Source organism: Desmodus rotundus, chromosome 9 (assembly GCF_022682495.2).
Source record: "Desmodus rotundus isolate HL8 chromosome 9, HLdesRot8A.1, whole genome shotgun sequence".
NCBI classification, from domain to species: Eukaryota; Metazoa; Chordata; class Mammalia; order Chiroptera; family Phyllostomidae; genus Desmodus; species Desmodus rotundus.
Window position 1 is genome coordinate 87185406 of NC_071395.1, and position 20750 is coordinate 87206155.

The following is a 20750-nucleotide window of genomic DNA, read 5'->3' on the forward strand; positions in this document are numbered from 1 at the left end:
TCCCCAGTTGGGGCACATGCAAGAGGCAACCGATCAATGTTTCTCACATCAAAATTTTTCTCCCTCTACCTCTCCCTCCCCCACCTCTTTAAAAATCAATAAGCATGCCCTCGGGTAAGGATTAAAAATATATGTATGAACAATAAAATGGCAATAAATACATACCTATCAAGAATTGAATCTAAAAAAACAAAGTAAACAAAGAAGCAGAACAGAAACAGACTCATAGATACAGAGAACATTTTGACAGCTGCCAGATGCGGGGGGGCGTTGGGGGAACGAGTGAAAAAGGTGAAGGGAGTAAGAAGTTCAGATTGGCAGTCACAGGACAGTCACCGGGAGGTAAAGCACAGCATAGGGAATATAGTCAGTGATATTGTAATAACTAACTAGGTGCAGGTGGGTACTTGAAATAATGGGGAGATCACTTTATTACATGATTATCTAACCACTATGCTGTACACCTGAAACTAATAAAAATAATGTTGAATGTCAAATGTAATTGAAAAATAAAATTAAAAAAAAAACCCTAAGCAGTGGACTACTGGGTTTGGCCTGTGGACTGCAGCTTCCGGCCCCGACTCCGCGTGTCTGGGACACTGCAATAGACAGATACCAGCGGTGGCACGACTCTGGACACTGGCAACCCTGGGTGACAGCACAGGATCATTGGGGTCAAAGATTCTTAGATCATAGATGCCAAAGACAGGAAAGATTAAACAGCTGAGAGCATGTGAATGATCAGGTTTCACTTCCTGTGACTAAAGAGATTCTGCTTTAATCTTGCTCAGTTAATAATGCTTGAGTGTAAATGTAGACGGTTTCCCTTCCAAAACGTGAAATTACCCCTGTTCCCAAAATGAATTGCAGTCATGTGCTCCTTTAAGACAGATGCCATCTGAACTAATATGTTTCCAAAACGTTTAACAAAGTTATCAGTGATATACTACAAAAGTGTGTAATGTAGCCTTTTTGCATTTATTTACCTTTACTTTAGCTTAATACCTGATGATAAAATAGAAAATGGTGTTTAAGTAAAGGTTCCCATGGCCCATTTACATTTCTTTACTCCATCTCAAATATTCTAAAATTCATAAAGAAATTATCATGAGTCCTTATTTTTAAAAGCTCCCCGATATGAGGCTCACTAATAAGGATCTAGAGTTTAGAAGCCATTTCCTCTACATTTTTAAGTGGTTATGTAAATGACCAATTTAAAGTCACTTCAGGCATGTTACATGCTTAAAGGTCGCTCCTGTGAGTAGGCATTGTACTGAGAAAATAGACGCTGTCCTTGTCTTTAGATTTGTCTTTAATACAGCTGTTGATAGAAGTGAGGGCTACAAGTTCCAACAGGTGGGCCAGCCACCGTCTTCTAAGTAAGGAATCTAGTGCCCCCTGGTGTTCTTTTTCAGTGTTGACTGCCTCAGAGTATAGAACAAGAGAGCGACAAGAACTTGCAACTTCGCTTTTCATGTTAACCTCTCACATCCAAATCAAGATCAGTTCAGTGACTATGAGCTTCCTAAGGGGAAATTAGATAGCAAAACTGATACCCCAAACTTCTATCTCTAAAGGCTTTTTAATGTAGCTCATGAAAGATTATTGACGGAAAATACAAACTGCGGCCATGTAGCCAGCTATATATTACTTACATACTTCTCTAGCAACTCAAGAAAACAAGCAAGCACACTAACTCTCCTAGCAACTTATGCCCCCAGAATCCAGTCAAAGCTGTAAGTACCTTCTCCACACTGTCAACTCCCACACTAAGTCCAGACTGTGTCACTGAGCTCTGGACTTACACAGGCCCACATGACAGCGGGTGGCTGCCATGCCAACGAGGCATTTCCAAGTTAACAAGTCCTCCACAGAACTCTCCACCCTGCTCTGCAAGCATGCTCCTCCCACAAATCCTGTTGGCTCTACCTCCTAAACATATCCAGGACCTGACTGCTTTTCTCAAACTACCAGTTACCCCTGGTCCAAGCCAGTATCATCTTAGCTGGACTATTGTAAGCAGCGTCTAGCTGGCTTACCTGCCTCCACTCTTGCTATCTACCCAACCACCACACCTTGGCCTTCATTTTCCAGATGGCAGCCTTACAATATCCTTTCAAAGCACAAGTCAGGCACGATCACATTTAAAACCCAATCCTTAACAATGGGCCCTTCCTGTACGGCCCGAAGGAGGCTATCACATCCCCCCTTGGTACTGCTACTCTAGCTGCACTGGCCTTCCTATTGCTCCTTGAAATCACAAGAATCAGGCCTTGGCATGTGTGGTTCCCTTTGCCTGCTGCACCCTTCCCTTAATGTGTACAAGATGTGACACTTCGATTTGGTCCCCTACAGAGGTCACCCCTGAGGAGGCATTCCTGACTATCCTATTTGAAACAGCATTTGTTGCTATCCCTTTACTCTGACATTAGGTTATAAAAGTATCTGTTTACTCATTTCATTATCTGTCTCCTGGAGGACTTGGGACGATGTCCCATTTCTGCCGTGGTATCACTGCACACAATTTACTTAGCTACTGCGGGCTGTTTTCCTCATCTATGAAATGGACTCTGTAACATTCATATTATTAACACTTTACGATTCTGCTTTTCAAAAATGAAATCGCATTTAAGGGAAATACCAAGCCCTTAGCAATAGGAAGAGAGGGCAGAGAGGGTAAAAACCAACCTGCCATGGAGAATAACAGCAAGATCCAAAAGTGAATCAATAGCATCTCCAGAGGCCCTTTCAGGGGTCCCACCCCTGCACTTCGAATGTCGAGAGCCCCTGCACTGACAGAGGACCCGCATGACCTCTCCCTTCTCTCCCATGAATTCTACTCCATAGATACACCTTTCCACGTACACTACAAAATGGCACTAATCTAGAGCTGGGGCTGTGCAGTCCAGCTGCCAGCAGTCACGGGAGCTGTGCTCCTTACCGTGCCCAGCTGGAATTGAGTTGTGATGCATGTGTAAAATACAGCCAGAGTTTTAAGACTTAGTACGAAAATAGAATGTAAAATATCTCATTAATTTGTATACTCATTGAAATAATATTTTGGACATACTGGATTAAATAAAATATATAATTGAAACTGATTTTATCTGCTTCCTTTTGCATTTGCTAATGTGGCCACTAGAAAAATTTAAATTACGTGTGTGGCTCACATTTGTGTTGGACGGTTCTGCTCTAGACTATCAGTCAGAACGAAGGAAGTGACTAAGATTCAAACTTTTTAGAAAGCACTGTTTCCATGCGCTACCCAAGACGTGATTCCACTTACTGCTCTGTTGCATCGCCATACTGGTTTTCCAAGGCCTCCCTGTGCGGCCAACAGGAACAGGGACACGTGGGTGTGGCCAAGTGCTTTGCTCCTGGGTAGCACAGGTCCCAGCGCCAGAGGAGGCGGAGTCACGAGCGTGCGCTCTGGGGTTCCTGGGGGAAGGACTTCCCTGGGTCAGAAATAGGAGAGTAGCTGGGACGGTGGCTCACAGCGGCTGGTCCCTGGCTTCTGCTCCCCACTTTGGCACAGAACTGACAAGTCCTACGCTGCTTCCTGAGGGGAAGGGCCAGCGTGCAGGGCGGGCCAGAGGTCTAGAGGCCTGTTTGGATTTTAGCACACTTGCTCTCAAGAGGGAATAACTCCACTCTCCGGCCCTCTTAAGGTTAGAAATTTGAAAGAATTCAGGTCAGGTGAATTTGTGGTTCAAAGAAGCTGGACAACAATCTTTAGTAGAATCTTTGCCACACTCTTCTACATAACACTCCCCTCCCCATCACTGGTCTTGGTGAAATGAAATGTTAACGTTTAAACTTTCCCTTGACCTAAGAGATACTACTAATTCCATGGGCACCAAAGTGAATAGCATTTCAGATTCACGTCTTTGTAGAATAGTGTTTAGACAGTGGGAAATTACCTCTTAAAAATCGTGTTCATTAAGGATTTGCGGAGCAAAGTTTGCATGGATTTTGTTTTTAACAACCACAGAAATTTAAACGTAAAATTTAGTTGCAACAAATTTTATTTTTACTCTTAACCCTAAGAAATTGTCCAAAAGTACATACAACCCAATAATTAGTTATACACAGCATTTAAGTGAAGATCACTGAATAAATGCCCGTTATGTAAAACTTACGTTTGCCCAACTTTTAACAAGCCTAAATGATCTGTCTCTTTAATAGATCTTTCCCCTGGTCTCACAGTGCAGATTAGGAACAAATGGGTATTACATCTTGTCTAAATAACTGTAACCCACAATATAAATCCCTTGTCAAATCTCAGTTCCTTTAGATTTGTAACTAACTACAGGCCTACCTCAAAGAAATTAGGGGTTCAACAGCAGACCATAGCAATAAAGGGAATATTGCAATAAAGTGAGTGACTGGAATATTTTGGTTTCCCAATGCATATAAAAGTCATGTTTACTCTACACTATAGTCTATTATAAACTGTGCATCAGCATTATATCTAAAAAAAAGTACATATCTTAATTAAAACATTTTATTGCTAAGAAAACGCTAACCATCCTCTGAGCCTATTGAAAAAATGGCATCAATAGAATTCCTTGACACCGGTTGCCACAAACCTTCAATTCATTAAAAAAATGAAACATGTGGGAAGCACAATGAAGCAAATTGCAGGAACTCTGACCTGCAGGACTAAAATTGCATTTACCTTGTAGGAAAATGAAAGAAATCTGAATGAGTGCACAATAATTAAAAGGACATTATTTGGGAAAACGACATTATTGGGGAAACAGGACCCATAACAGAATTCCCAGAAGCCCATGCTCCATGGGTTCTCTTCTCAGTACAGTACAAAATGACCACGCATTCACTCTCCAATTGGATTTAATGCAAACCAGCATTTCCTAAATGACTTAGAGGCTTAATCAAGTAGGGGACTGAATGTAAGGGAAATCACTGATTCCGTTATAAAATGTGCTTTAAATCATACTGCATAAATAACAAAGGAAAAAATTGGGTTTCAAAGTTTGAAACAAAAATTCCCTTTAAGTTACACCCTCAAGGTTAAGATGGGAAAGAAAGAAATGCTCTCCGCTCACCAGCACCCAGTCTGATAATCTGTTCTAATGTCTCGTCACCATCACCAGCACACGCTGATCTAGCAGAAGCGGTTTATCCTGTCTGAGGTTTTCAGCCTGTTCCCCACCATGGAAATGAAGCTGATGTTCACAGCCATCAGGCCGTCCTGGTTATCTTGGCACAGCAACAGATATTCCCACCCCATTCTCTCCCCCAGTCAAGTAAGCACTGCAAAGAAGTAAAAGAGATGTTATTGTAGGAAAAAACCCAACAGCCGTTCTAAGCCCACAGAGAAAGTGTAACACTCAGAACCATAAGGACCATTAGAGCCAATTATTTGCAAGAATCCTCCCAAATGACTATGTTGATTAAAGCTGACAATTGCAAGGTAACCCCCATCACTACCACCACCAGCAAAGGCTGGTGTAGTACAAGTACCACTCTTATTTTCACTCGCAAATATTCTAGAAAGGAGATTGCATTGTAAGCTGCCGAACAGAAATAAGCTGTTGCGTCTTTCAGGTAGAAACTGACAACAAGCAGAGAAAAACTGGATGTGAGGCAGCCCAGAGGGAAGAGAAAGTTCACAGAACAGGAGCAGGTGTGTGCGTGGAGAAGGAAGGTGACACGGCTAGGTCCAGCACAGGAGGAGCACCGGGTGCTGCTGATGCAGGCAATGTACCTTGACAACACTGTTTTGGGAGGTGTAGTTCTCAAACCCCACGGGCAATACAGGTGAAAGCAGAAAAGCCTAGGACCCTGGCTGTGGAAAGCAGAAAAAATGAGGAGAAAGGCTTTCCAAAGAGCAGTGGTGGGGTGGACATCAGGAACTGGCAGTAGAACTGACTACAGTAGAAGGCAGCCTGGAGACCAAGAGAGAGGCCATCCTCCTTGAGAGGCTAGGGAACAGAAGTCCTCCGGGCCCCAGCAAAGCAGCTTTGCTTGATGACCACAGCAGCCTGAAAGGGTAGGTCACCTACTCACACCAGAACTCTGCAATTAATGTAATGGTGAGGATGTGGGTACAGCCGAGGCTGTGGGTAATTAATAGGACAAAAAACTGGCATAGACCCTGTAAATTTTAATATTAACGTATCCATGTAAATTGCTTTTATCGATAAACTCAGTCAAGCAATAGCCACCAAAAGTACACAAATGACACACTCATTTATAACATTACCTTAAGGAATGTTGATGTAAAATTGAGAGGAATGAGAAGTAAGATCTCTTTAAAAATAGTCCTGCTGGATTTTATAAACAACTCACCTTACAGGACCGAAGCAGCAAAACACTAGTCACTGCAGGAATGTAATAGTCATGGAAAACCGAATAGTCACTTGAGGATTTTTTCTGGAATGCCTTCACTTTGCCTGCATAGCTTGAGCTGTAGAAATCACTGCCATACCTGGCAAAGCTGAATATCCCCACACCTACAGAAAAAGGACGAGCAACACCAGAATGACAGTTAAGATTCCTGAAGGAAAGACCAAACGAGAGCCCACGAGGGCATCAGATCGGGGAGCGCACATCTGTACTCCCGTGTCCAGAGGCCAGTACGCTTGAGGTTTCCCAGGACAAAGGGAGATTTTGCCCCGGATTCCCCAACAAAACCTTCTTCTACTGTCCAATGTGCCCTGCCCTGCAAAACTCACTCGTCTTGACGTCAAATTCTTGACAAATTAGAAGTTCCAGAGGGTTTTGTTTCCCCACAAAAGAAGTCTTTTTCTCAAACAACAGTCCAAAGCAAGCACCCCAGGAGGAACACTGAAAAGGATCACATGAACAACCCACCCACATGATTCTTCTCTTTAAGGACACAAGAGGCAGATCTCCATGACCTATGTCAGTGAGGGTGCCTGTACTCCCCTCGTGTCAGTGAGGGTGCCTGTACTCCCCTCGGGCCACGCTACTGAGGAAAAGAGCCCTGCCACTGCCCCCACGCCCTGGAGACCATGTTTTGACCATGGCTTTAGAGAGAGGACAGAACCTCTTCCCCTCCTCCCCCTTTTGAAGTACAGCACAACTCTTACTGTGTGGCTGGGGTCGGGTGACCAGAATAAACCTGCTTGCCACTGACTTCCTGTGTGAGGTCTTAGGCTCATCTAAACCATCTTCACACACATGGAGGACAGAGTATGATTTTCAGCTCATTCTAAAGGAGAACAGTTTAAAATTTGACTTGTTTACGTTGTCACTTTTATTTATGCCTTTCATTTGTTTATGGGAAATCATAAGGATTTTTTTGTTAGGAAATGATTTCATAGTAAGTCTGTCCAATCCAACTAGATTCAAAAAGAATGCTCGTCACCACACTCTTGGAAAGAAGAGAATAGATCACTTGGAGTAAGATAATTGTCTCACTGCATAGCGGATCAATCCTGCTGTCTAACGATCGCTTATGTCATGCATATGTAAGAAACTTCGTTTTTAAAAATAATTAAAGTAGAAATATTTGGGGAAAATGCTTACTGACCTCCTCAAATGTATAAGATAAATTAGCTAGTAAAATCTAGATAAGTAATTTTTAATTTTTAAAAATATTTTCATCTTTATAAGATTAATAATAAAGGGGAGGTAAACATTTAGCTCATACAAATTTAATTGTCCCTAGAAAGTTTGCTCCAACAAAAATCAGGAAGGCAGCAGTTTCCAAGCAGGTATGTTGATAGGGTCCTGGAGAGGTAAGTAGGGACTATAAGAATGTACTGAAAAATTGAGAACAAAGGGGTAGGTGGAAAGATGAGATTTCGCCCTGGCCCCCACCTCTGATGAATGGGCTGGAGAGGGAAATATCTAATCAAAAGAAACATTTGCCATGGAGGGGCTAATGTAACACTGGGACAGTCCATATACTTGGTACTCATAGAGAAGAGTCCCTGGTACTTACTCCTCACCCCCAGAACCCTAATGGACAACCACTCCCTTTAGTGCACTGGACTTCTTCCTTTCAAATGAGTCTCAGATCTTGGGCATGTGGGTAGACAAATAAGCACAAAATGAAGGTGTGGGAAGAACTGAAGTGAAGAGAAGGCAAAAAAGCAAAAAAAGCAAAAATATGATCTTCTGGATCCATGCAGGGTTCCTAAAGTCAAAGTTTATTATACTCAAATAAAAGATTTAAGTTCACTTTTTTAAAATAAAATATCAAAGGGTCATAAGACACAGGATAGGAAGCATATACTTATACGGCGGTCTATAGCTACTCCATCTAAGCAAGATGACTAGAAAAAAAAAGTGGAAAACAATTAGCAAGACAATCACTTAAGTTAATGACACTTCAAATTTCCTTAATTTATTTAATCTACCTTGTGACTGAATTACTTACATTTCCTATCTGTTATGCTGAATGTCAGTACACAAGTATGTGCCAGGCATATGTGCACACTTTGGATGTATTGGTACTTCTATGCATATTATCTCAATATGAACCCTCGAAACAGGTATCACTAACTTCAAAGGCATATAAGATAGCGAATGGCCAACCTGGGAAGAAACCCAGATCATTGGAACCTCTCAGTAACACACGTCCCAGTACAGCACGATGCCACACCAGAAATAGTTTTAAGTATGAAAATTATAATTGGTTGGGAATTTTTTCCTACTTCAACATCTAATATTGTCAACTTGAGGAAGTGTCAACCAACAATGTCAAAAAGGAATACCATCTGTCAAAGAGGCCTGTACGAAGGCAAAACACCAGGAGTCTCTTGGGTAAAGAAAATCATTGTTATTCTCCCAACACAAAAGGCATGTTCAGGTTTCTTCTTCCTTGGGAACTTCAGGATGTGCCCAATTTTTAAAAAAGTATATGTGAGAATTATTCTACACTCAATTCAAACTATGAAAATGGTTAATTCATCGACACGTACTTTTATGTTTTGTGTGTTATCATAACCATTTGTGGTAACCACAAGAGCACGTCCTGATTTCCAATTTCCTTCTGTCACTTGGGTGGCAATAGGGATATTATGAATTGACTCATTAAGGCCACATGAGAAACACTCATCCTTCCCAGTGGGACTCAAAGGTGTCCAAGACCAAACGGAGGACTAATACAAGGACGGCTGGCTCTGCAACTCAACTGCAGGCCGAGGACATATCTCAGCCCCTGAAGTTTATCGTCTCCAGGTCAGGTCACCCTGGAGAACACATCAGTGACTAATCAAAAGCCGACTCTCAATGACAGGTCCCTTCCATTCACAGCCTCTTTTCAGGCAGAGCTTTCATCCTCCTGTCTGAATGGGCCAAACAGCTGTTGCATCACAAGGCTTTTTAGGTTGGAAAAGGAAAAACTGGACATTTGTCTGGAACCTACCATATTTTCTAGTTATCTAGATTTTTCCAGCTTAATGATACATGTTTCATGGGAAAATTTAAGCTAATGGCTCTTCTGGTTGGACATCCAAACCCTGGGAGTCCTGAGTGTGGGAGAAATTCCAAAACTGGGGTCTCACCGGTCAAAAATCTGATCCCAGCACAGAATCACCCTCACTGCCCCCCAACTGGGCTGAAATTTGACTTCTGCTGGACAAAACATCAAGCCAGGTGTGCCCTCCTCGTCATCCTACCTTTAGGAAGGAAGACTCCCCCGCAAGTTTTTACCTCACAAAGACCTGCATCTCAGGGTCTGGTCGGGAAGGTGTTATGTGCGGTGCCTCCACCCTAATATTAAAAATTATAGCGTTTTAAAAGCCTAATATCAAGAGGTCTCCTGGGTCTAGTCTGGGTGGAGCCCCCGGAGCAGAATAGGGTCACCTCCGTGGGGGGCAGGCCTGCAATCCCGCCAAGCCGAAACCTGCACATCGCGGGCAGCGGGGACAAGTTGGTCACCGCGGCTTGTTGCCTCTAGCAACTGGCACCTGGGGCTCGCCCTGGCGGGCGCGACGCACTCCCCGGCGGGGGGCAGGGTGGGGGATTCCCCGGGACTCTCGCCTCCCCCTCTCTCCCTGCGGGGCCTCCTCCCGGGCCGGGCCTTCCTCCCCGAAGACACCACGGCGCCCGCTGTTCTCCCTCCTTCCGCTGCGGCTGCAGCCCCCACATCCTCACCCCTCCAAACCAATAGCCACTGTCCCCACCCTCTGCAGCGCGACCCTGGAAGCCCGGGCCCGGCTATGACGTCTACACAGAACCCTCCCCAGGCCGCCAATCTACGGTACCTGCCTCCAGGGGCGGTCTCCGCGTGCGTGCGCCCCGCCCCTTTGACAACGCCACGCCCCCAACATGTTGCGCACGGGCTCGTTCCTACCGCCCCTATAGCACGCCACGCCCCGTACCGCCCCTGGAGCGCGCCACGCCCCCACCCCTGGCTAAGACCGTGGTACTAGCCGGTTTTGCGACTGACAGGGCTCTGGTCACCCCCAGCAGGGTCGCCATGGGGCGCAGACCCACCCCCAATCATGTGCCGAAGCCCAGAAAAGCCCAGATGCTAGCCACAGGGCCACACCCAGTGCAGCCAATAGCTCTGGCACTGCACCGTAGCAGCCTGCGAGGTATCACTTCCAGTGTTTCATGCTTTGGTTTACACGACCTCCAGAGCTGTCTCCCGCATGATAGTGCAAGTGCTCATAGTATAGTTCATGCATATTGAAACAGTTCTATATCTAGTGCTTCTTGCCAAAAAGAATACTTTGTTTAAATTCACAGAGTGAGAATATTTTCAGTGCTAGTGAATATCTGAATTATGTGCACAGTAACATTTGGACTTTTTGGTGGCGAGTCTCTGTAAATTTAGCAAGTAGTTTTATGGAATGGCCAAACCATTAATTCCAAGAAGACTGAGGTAAGTCCCCCATGTAAAGAGGAAACTGAGTCTATTTGTTATATTTGTTTAGTGATGTGAACCATAAACATTGCTTGACAAAGCAGAAATCACCAGTTTCCCCATGTTGACCACCACCAAGAAATGTTGAAACACCAAATAGATATGTTATAATTTTGGGCACTTGAGATTTTCTTTCCTGATATGTTTCCATCAACGTTTATACTAAAGTCTAGAATATACTTGGAGACAGTAATTTATTTTTAATGGCAGGCTTGATTAAACCATCAGTAAAACTGTAAAGTTCAATCTGAATGCTTTAGTCCACACTTTATATACTGTATTGTTAAACCATTTGAAGGAGTCATTATGTCTGTATCATGAAAACCAAATCCTTTTGAAAAACCACTCTATGGAGAGGTGAAATTTAGTGAACAAAATGGAGAGGGTGCTCTTAGTTTTCGCTATGTCAATTTTCCCCTAATCTCTAACAAAGTAATTTAAATGGCAAGTTCTTTCATGTGTTAGATTTTCTAAGTCTTTGTAGTCATGATTTGGAATAAGATGTGCCTAATTCTCTTACATTGTTCTTAAATCTGAATGTCTCCTTGTTTAATTCATAAGAAATGTCACGTGTCTTTGTTGACCTTGAAGCAATTTATAGTACACAGAGTTGCCTTACAAATCAAAGAATACCACTAATTTGGGCCTTGATTTTTACACAGGGAAAAGGCTTCATCGGATGTTTTTCTGAAGGTCCAAATAATTTAAGGTGTACCTCTGCCACCTAAATACTATTTTGAATAACCTGAATCATTGTTGTTTGCCAACAATGAATCTTCATTTCAATCCTATTGGCTGGAAAGGGCACTTCATGGCTAGAGAGCAACCGCAACCCAAGAAGGCAATGTGGAGTGAAAAAAGGTCATTTGTTTTTGTTCTGTCATTGGTAGGTACTGATATTTTACAAAGTGCAGATCCTCTGGTAAATCACTCACGTGGGGTTGTTTAGGAAAATCTTTGTTCAGTTGGTGGCTGTGGTTGGTTTAAAGGAGAAGGAAGTAAGATGACCTTAATGCCAGAAATGAGTAGAAGTACTGATTTAGACTGGACAAAAATCATGTGCCCTTTAATTTTTTGTTAGAAGGAGTAAATCTCAACTGCTGATGTATACCCAAATACTTGTATTTATGCTTTTGATAAAGTGTATTTTTAGCATTAGTACACATATCCAATTATGCCTTATTTATATGAAGAAAAAAGTTACCAAGTTATGTTCTGAAACGCAAATCACTGTTTGAGAAGCCCTCAAATTGATGCTTTCATTACATAAGGACACATTTAGACCAGGGGTGTCAAACTCATTTTCACCAGGGGCCACATCAGCCTTGTGGTTGCCTTCAAAGGGCTGAATGTAATTTCAACTCCTTAACAGTTAAGGAGTATTTATCTTTATACAGTCCTAAAATTTTCAGTCCTTTGAAGGCAACTGCAAGGCTGATGTAGCCCCTTGGTGAAAATGAGTTTGACATCCCTGATTTAGACAAAACCTCAAACCAAGCCATTTGAAACAAGACTCCATTGTGATTTGTAGTAATGTTATTTCTGTATATGTAATGAGAAGACTAAATATCAGTGTTAAGTCAATTTCTTATGTGAATCCATGAAGTCACACCTGTAAAGCTCAAATATTTGTAACAAACTCCCTAATAAACCTAGAGAAAGTCACTCTGCTATCTCTTAATATCTTTTAGTTTTATTTGAGGAATCAGGACAGAAATTTTGCAAGTGTCTTCTCGGGCTGAAGATCTGACTTAGTGCTGGGTCCCTTTACCTCTCCCATCATATCAACAGGTTAAGTTCCATCAGTCAGGATACAGGCCGTATGCACAGCAAGGTTGTGCTGATCAAGTGGGCCGACGAGGCCTGGGCCGCTCCATGGCTACAGAGCTGCCTCGCATGGGGGCATGGGTGACCACGAGCTGCTGGGATCTGGCCCGGATGACACTCATCAAGGAGCTGAGCCTAGCCACAGGGAGCACCAACTGCACCTTCTGTCCATCAGGAGATGCTCCAGAAAGAGCCCAGACTACACATCTCGATCAGTAACACAGGGATCTTCCAGTGCCCTATATGAAGAATGGAGATGGGTCTGCCACGCGGTTTGAAGTGAATCACCTGGGTCACTTTCTACTCACCAATCTTCTCTTCGGACTACTCAAAAGTTCAGCTCCCAGCAGGATTGTGGCAGTTTCTTCCAAACTTTATGAATATGGAGGCATCCACTTTGAAGACTTGAGCAGTGAACAAAGCTATGATGAAAGCTTTTGTTATAGTCGGAGCAAACTGGCTACCATCCTTTTCATCAGGGAACTAGCCCGCTGCTTAGATGGCACGAATGGTACTGTCAATACACCCTGGTGGTGTTTGGACTAATCTTGGGAGGCACATACACATTCCACCATTGGGCAAACGGCTTTTCAATTTGGTGTCTTGGATTTTTTTTTCCAAACTCCAGCTGAAGGTACCCAGACTTTGATTTATTTAGCCTCTTCACCTGAGGTAGGACGTGTGTCAAGAAAGTACATTGGGGATTATGAAGAGGAAGAACTACTGCCTAATGCCATGGGTGAGTCTGTTGCAAGAAAACTCTGGGCTATCGGTGAAGCAATGGTTGGCATATTAAAGTAGGAACAAGAAGTATAAGAGAGCCATTAAAAAAAGAAGGACATCACTTAATCTGTGATCAGGAATGGTGTGGCTTGAGCACCTGCTACTTGAGAACAATTTTGGTTTTACAATAGTATCACTAAGAGGCACATATGGGTATTTTGAAGTCATGAAAAGTTGTATTTTGAAGGACATAAAATTTCAGAAAGATCTCATAAATATACAATAAGCATAATGAATAATATAATTATATTTTCAAAATTATAATTAAATAAGCATAGATTACAAATATTAAAGAACTCAGTTACTTAATATAGGTACCTTGAGAAATTTATCTTTGAGTTTCATGGCCAAAGTGTTAAATATTTTTATTACAATGCTGGCTTTTATGTGGAAAAATATGCCTGGTGTGTGTGTACAATTCTTACTTGCAATAAATTTACTGATGCAAGAGAAATAAAAGAAACTGGAAGTACCAATGTAAAGACCATTCAGACATGTTACATGTTAAAAGGTCACTCCTATAAATATACATTGTGTTGATAAAAGAGACGTTATCTTTGTCACCAAATTTGTTTTTGATACAGGGTTAAGAGAAGTGAGGATTCCAACAGGTGGCCCAGACACTATTGCATAAGTAAGGAAACTCTCTCCCCCTTGTGTTCAGTTTCTGTAATGACTTCCTGAGGAATAGAACAAGAAAAACGTGGCTTTTCACGAAAGAAAACCTCTCATATCCAGATCAAAATCATTTCAGTGACTATGGATTTCCTAAAGGGAAATTAGATAGCAAAACTGATAACCCAAACCTCTATCTATAAAGGTTTGTTTGTTTGCTTTATCCTTACCCAAGGACCTGATCACTAATTTTTTAGAGAAAGGGGAAGGGAGGGAGAAAAACATGGATGTAAGAGAGAAACAACAATTAGCTGCCTCTCCTACACGATCAGTCCAGAGACTGAACCCACACCCTGGGTATATGCCCTGACTGGGAATCGAACCCACAACCATTCAGTTTACAGGATGACAATCCAACCAACTGAGCCACATACGTCAGGGTAGATTTTCAAATACAGCTCACCAGAGATTATTGACAGAAAATACAAACTGTGGCCATGTAGCCAGCAATATATTACTTACATACTTCTCTAGCAACTCAAGAAAACAAGCAAGCACACTAACTCTCCTAGCAACTTATGCCCCCAGAATCCAGTCAAAGCTGTAAGTACCTTCTCCACATTGTCAACTCCCACACTAAGTCCAGACTGTGTTGCTGAGCTCTGGACTTACACAGGCCCACGTGACAGCAGGTGGCTGCCATGCCAATGAGGCATTTCCAAGTTAACAAGTCCTCCACAGAACTCTCCACCCTGCTCTGCAAGCATGCTCCTCCACGAATCCTGTTGGCTCTACCTCCTAAACATATCCAGGACCTGACTGCTTTTCTCAAACTACCAGTTACCCCTGGTCCAAGCCAGTATCATCTTAGCTGGACTACTGTAAGCAGCGTCTAGCTGGCTTACCTGCCTCCACTCTTGCTATCTACCCAACCACCACACCTTGGCCTTCATTTTCCAGATGGCAGCTTTACAATATCCTTTCAAAGCACAAGTCAGGCACGATCACATTTAAAACCCAATCCTTAACAATGGGCCCTTCCTGTACGGCCTGATGGAGGCTATCACATCCCCCCTTGGTACTGCTACTCTAGCTGCACTGGCCTTCCTATTGCTCCTTGAAATCACAAGAATCAGGCCTTGGCATGTGTGGTTCCCTTTGCTGCTGCACCCTTCCCTTAATGTGTACATGATGTGACACTTCGATTTGGTCCCCTACAGAGGTCACCCCTGAGGAGGCATTCCTGACTATCCTATTTGAAACAGCATTTGTTGCTATCCCTTTACTCTGATATTAGGTTATAAAAGTATCTGTTTACTCATTTCATTATCTGCTTCTTCCATGAGCACATTAGGGAACCAGTTTTTTGTTCAGTGCTTCATACCCAAGGTGTTGACCAGGGCCTGGCACATAGTAGGTGATGCTCCAAAAATATTGTTGAATGAATGAATGAGTTCTTTATTTTTGATTGACTTTTGCAAAGGAAAAAAAGTTGATATCTATTCACGATTACAGCTCAAGAGTGTGGTGCTGCTATGAAGCATTTGGACTGCCCGGGCACAGGACACAAAGCACTGTGCTCAAAGCCTGTTACAGGTCCAGTGTCTCAGAAGGGTCTCAAAGTGCCCAGCGATGATGTCCTCTATATGCAGGTCAGGTGTAAGGAAGAAAACATAGATCCATCAAAGACTAAACAGTGGGAAGAGATGACCACTAGGGTGGAAGGAGAATGCAGGCTCTGAATTTTAACACTGCTGAAGCATACTTTGTTTTCACCGAACCTATGTCTAAGTAGACATTTTTCCATTATACTTTTTTTTAATGCCTCAACTACTGGCAAGTTCTTTCTGGATACTGAACCTCTTCCTTGGTGCTAAGGCAAAGTACTCTGACTTTGCTGACCTTGATCAACCCCATATGGTCCCACTTGAGAAAAGAAATTGAAAGAGTTTAATCTTATAACCCCTTCTATAAACAATCTGTAAAAATATGGTAGGTTTCTGGCTTGTAATACTTCACTTCTTATGAGGTCATGCAGCACAGTGAAAATGAAATTAGGAAGACTTGGGATATGATCCCATTTCTGCTTCTGGTGTCACTATACACAGTTTACTTAGCTGCTGCGGGCTTGTTTCCTCATCTTTGAAATGGACTCAGCAACATTCACGTTAATACTTTAAAATTTTGCTTTCCAAAAATGAAAACACATTTAAAGGAGATACCAGGTCCTTGGCAATAACAGAAGAGGGTAAAAAACCACCTGCCACAGAGGTTGACAGCAAGATCCAAAAGTGTTCACACCCTTGCAGCTTGAATATCCACACTTACTGTACTGCCAGAGGACCCACAAGACCTTTTACTTTAAAAAGCTTTATTTTCCCCCGTTAATTCAATTTCATAGTTACGCCTTCCATGTAGACTACAAAATGGTACTAATCTAGAGCTGGGGCTGTCCAATACAGCGGCCAAGAGTCACGTGGAGCTGCTGAGCACCTGAAATGTGCCCAGTCGGAACTGAGTTGTGCTGTATGGGAAAAAAACAGCCAGAGTTTGAAGACTTAGTATGAAAATGGAATGTAAAATATCTTAATAATTTGTATATTCATTACATGTTGAAATGATAACATAGGATATATTGGATTAAATAAAATATATGACTGAAATTAATTTCACCTGCTTCCCTTAGCATATACTAATAGGCCATTTGAAAAATTTAAATTATGTATGTGGCTCATATTATATTTATTGTATTAGATGTTTCTGCTCTAGACTATCAATCAGAACCAAAGAACTGACTAAGATCCAACTCTGGAAAGCACTGTGTACGTGCTCTCTCCCTGAGAAGTGTTTCCACTTACTGCTCTGCTGCACTGCCACACAGATTTTCCAAGGCCTCCCCTGGGGTGTGGCCCACGCAAGGGCAAACAAGTGTGTGTGGCATGGCAGGATGGTGGTCCCCTCAGGGGTACCTGGTGCGGGGGAGGGCAGAGTCATAATCCTTGGCTCTGAGGGACTTCCTCGGGACAGAGGCAGGGGGCTGGCTTGGAGCGACGGCTTGCAGCTGCCAGTCTGAGGTCTGACCCTCATGCTCTTGTGCTGGGGCTCTGCCAGGGACAGCGATACTGCTTCCTGAGAAGGAAAGGCCAGCACACAGAGCCGCCGGAGGTCCCACAGCTGCCTGCACGGGTTTTATCATGCTTGCTCTGAAGAGGGAACAACTCAGACCCTGGGGTCCTAAAGTGTTAGACATTTACAAGTATTCACATCTGGGGAACTTGCACTTAATAGAACAAGCTGGATAACAACCTAAGTAGAATCCTCGCCACATTCTTCTCTTTAACCGTCCCCATCAATTGTCTTGGGGGACTGAAATGTTAACACTTAATACTTCCCTTGAACTGAGAGATACTACTAATCCCATAGGCGCCAAAGTGAATAGCACTTCAGAGTCACCTATTTCTATAGTAGTGTTTGGACAGTAGAAAATTATTAATTCTCTTCACTCTTTTTTTTTTTTTTTAATTCTCTTCACTCTTAAAGATCTTGCTCATTCAGCATTTGCAGAGTAAAACCTGCATGGATTTCTACTTGTTACTGAGTGAAAAATCATTTTTCTAAAGATATAAAGATAGGACATAAAATTTTGTTGCAGTAATTATATTTTTAAACCTGACCCTAAGAAATTGCCCAAAAGTGCATTAAACCAGTACTTATTCAAAACACTTAAGTGAATGACTTATATAAAACTTATGTTTGCCCAACTTTTGATTTGTTTCAAAACTGGATGATTTGGCTTTTTAATAGCAGATTGTTTTCCTGATCTTACAGTGCAGAGCAGGTACAAACAGGCATTACATCTTATCCAAGTAATTGTGACCCCAATTTACACACTTCACCAAATTTGACTTTTTAAGTTATAACTAACGCTAACCTACAGGACTAAATCTGCACTTACCTTGTAGGAAAATGAAAAACAACAGATGGAGCCCTGGCTGGTGTGGCCCAGTGGATTGAGTGCCAGCCAGCGAATCAAAGGGTAGCCAGTTTGATTCCCAGTCAGGACACATGCCTGAGTTTCAGGCCAGGTCCCCAGTAGGGGGTGTGTGAGAAGCAACCACACATTGATGTTTCTCTCCCTCTCTTTCTTTCTCCCTCCCTTCCCCTCTAAAAATAAAGAAATAAACATTTATTTATTTTTAAATAAATCGGATGGATTGAACAATAATTGAAAGTACATTATTTGGGAAAAAGACATAATTGGGGAAACAGAACCCATAACAGAATTCACAGAAGTCCATGCTCCATGGGTTCTCTTCTCAGTACAGTACAAAATGACCATGCATTCACTCTCCAATTGGATTTAATGGCAAACCAGCATTTCCTAAATGACTTAGAGGCTTAATCAAGTAGGGGACTGAATGTAAGGGAAATCACTGATTCCGTTATAAAATGTGCTTTAAATCATACTGCATAAATAACAAAGGAAAAAATTGGGTTTCAAAGTTTGAAACAAAAATTACCTTTAAGTTACACCCTCAAGGTTAAGATGGGAAAGGGAGAAATGCTCTCTGCTCACCAGCACCCAGTCTGATAATCTGCTCTAACGTCTCGTCACCATCACCAGCACACGCTGATCTAGCAGAAGCGGTTTATTCCATCTGAGGTTTTCAGCCTGTTCCCCACCATGGAAATGAAGCTGATGTTCACAGCCATCAGGCCGTCCTGGTTATCTTGGCACAGCAATAGGTAATCCTATCACATTCTCTCCCCCAGTCAAGTAAGCACTGCAAAGAAGTAAAAGAGATATTATTGTAGGAAAAAACCCAACAGCCGTTCTAAGCCCACAGAGAAAGTGTAACACTCAGAACCATAAGGACCATTAGAGCCAATTATTTGCAAGAATCCTCCCAAATGACTATGTTGATTAAAGCTGACAATGGCAAGGTAACCCCCATCACGACCACCACCAGCAAAGGCTGGTGTAGTACAAATATCACTCTTATTTTCACTCGCAAATATTCTAGAAAGGAGGTACATTTTAAGCTGCTGAAACTGGAAACAAGTAGTTGTGTCTTTCAGGTAGAAACTGACAACAAGCAAAGAAAAACTGGATGTGAGGCAGCCCAGAGGGAAGAGAAAGTTCATAGAATAGGAGAAGGTATGTGAGTGGAGAAGGTAACCTGGTGGGTCCAACAGAGGGAGAGCACCTCTTTTAAAAAACTGAAGCAGGACTTCTGGTCAAGATGGAGGTATAGGGAGACACACTTTGCCTCCTCGCTCAACCACTGAGGGAATTACAACTATTTCTCAAAACAAATAACAATCAGAACCATCAGAAAATCAAGCTGTATGGAAGTCTGACAACCAAGGATTTAAAGAAGCCACATTCATCCAAACAGAAAGGAGGGCGGAGTTGCGGAGACGGGTGGGGAGGTGTGAGGATGCAGCATGCCACCAGGAGGCAGTGGTAGTGGTGGTACAACAGGCAGACCCACATTCACGTGTGGTGGATAAAAACTGGGAGGGATTCCGTGGGAGCAGTGAACCCAGCCCCAGACCACACCGCACAGCCCAGGGTTCCAGTGCTGGGAAGATAAATCCCTATAACTCTGGCTGTAAAGACCAGTGGGGGTTGGGGCAGTGGAAGAAACTGCCAGATTTTCAAGAGAGCTCATTTAAATGGCCTGCATGGACTTAGAATATATTCAAACCCACCCACTCTGGGATTCACCACCAGGGCAACAGCTGGAAGGGTGCCAGTTGCATATGGGAAGTGGGTGAAGTGACTGGAAGTGGGGGGACTGCCCGGCAAACCTCCAGATGCCAGACAGCAGCACTGTCCCCTCTCCAAGCCCTGCCACCTGCCGCAGAGTGAAGTGGGTTGCCCAGCCCTGGCAACTGGCTAAGGCTCCACCCCATACAATTTATAGGTGTCTTTTAAAGAGAGTCAAAGTAGCTCTACCTAGTACACAGAAACAAACACAGGGAGGCTGCCAAATTGAGGAGACAAAGAAATATGGCCCATATGAAAGAACAGAACAAAACCCCAGAAAAAGAACTAAACAAAACAGAGATAACCAACCTATCATATGCAGAGTTCAAAACACTGGTGATCAGGATGCTCAAAGAACTCACTGAGTACAATAAAAACATAAGGGAAGAAATGAAGGTTACATTAAGTGAAATAAAGAAAAATCTACAGGGAACCAACAATGGAGAGGAGGAAGCCAAAAATCAAACCAATGATTTGTAACACTGGGAAGGAAAAAGCATTCAATCAGAACAGCAGTAAGAAAAAAGAATTTAAAAAAAAAAAAAAAAGGATAGGCTTAGGAACCTCTGGGACAACTTTAAATGTACCAACACCCGAAGCATAGGGGTGCCAGAAGGAGAAAAGGAAGAGCAAGAAATTGAAAATTTATTTGAAAAAATAATAAAAGAAAACACCCCCAATTTGGCAAAGGAAATAGACATACAGGTTCAGGAAGCACAGAAAATCCCAAACAAGTTGGACCCAAAGAGGACCACACCAAGACACACCATGATTAAAATGCCAAAGATTATGTCTTGGCTGGTGTGGCTCAGTGGACTGAACGCCAGCCTGAGAACCAAAGGGTCACCTGTTCGATTCCCAGTCAGAGCACATGCCTGGGTT

At 42.8% G+C, this 20750-nt stretch overlaps 1 protein-coding gene and 1 pseudogene across 8 annotated transcripts in view; one reads left to right on the forward strand and one right to left on the reverse strand.

The window, feature by feature from the left end:
* ARSG (arylsulfatase G) overlaps positions 1-10242 on the reverse strand; it is a 106257-nt gene extending 96015 nt beyond the window's left edge. Inside the window, exons 1-3 of one of the 8 annotated variants that reach the window (XM_053911743.2) lie at positions 9805-10090; positions 9652-9711; positions 6316-6479 (exon numbers count right to left, since the gene is read on the reverse strand). The gene's annotated coding sequence lies outside the window, so the exon portion shown is untranslated. Of the gene's footprint in view, positions 1-3286; positions 3439-6315; positions 6480-7079; positions 7783-8711; positions 9609-9651; positions 10091-10205 lie in introns of those variants that run through there. The other 7 variants (XM_053911742.1, XM_053911741.2, XM_053911746.1 and 4 more) reach the window with 7 other exon arrangements.
* Positions 10243-12692: 2450 nt separating this feature from the next.
* LOC128779211 (retinol dehydrogenase 14 pseudogene) lies at positions 12693-13498 on the forward strand (annotated as a pseudogene).
* The last annotated feature ends 7252 nt before the right edge of the window (positions 13499-20750 follow it).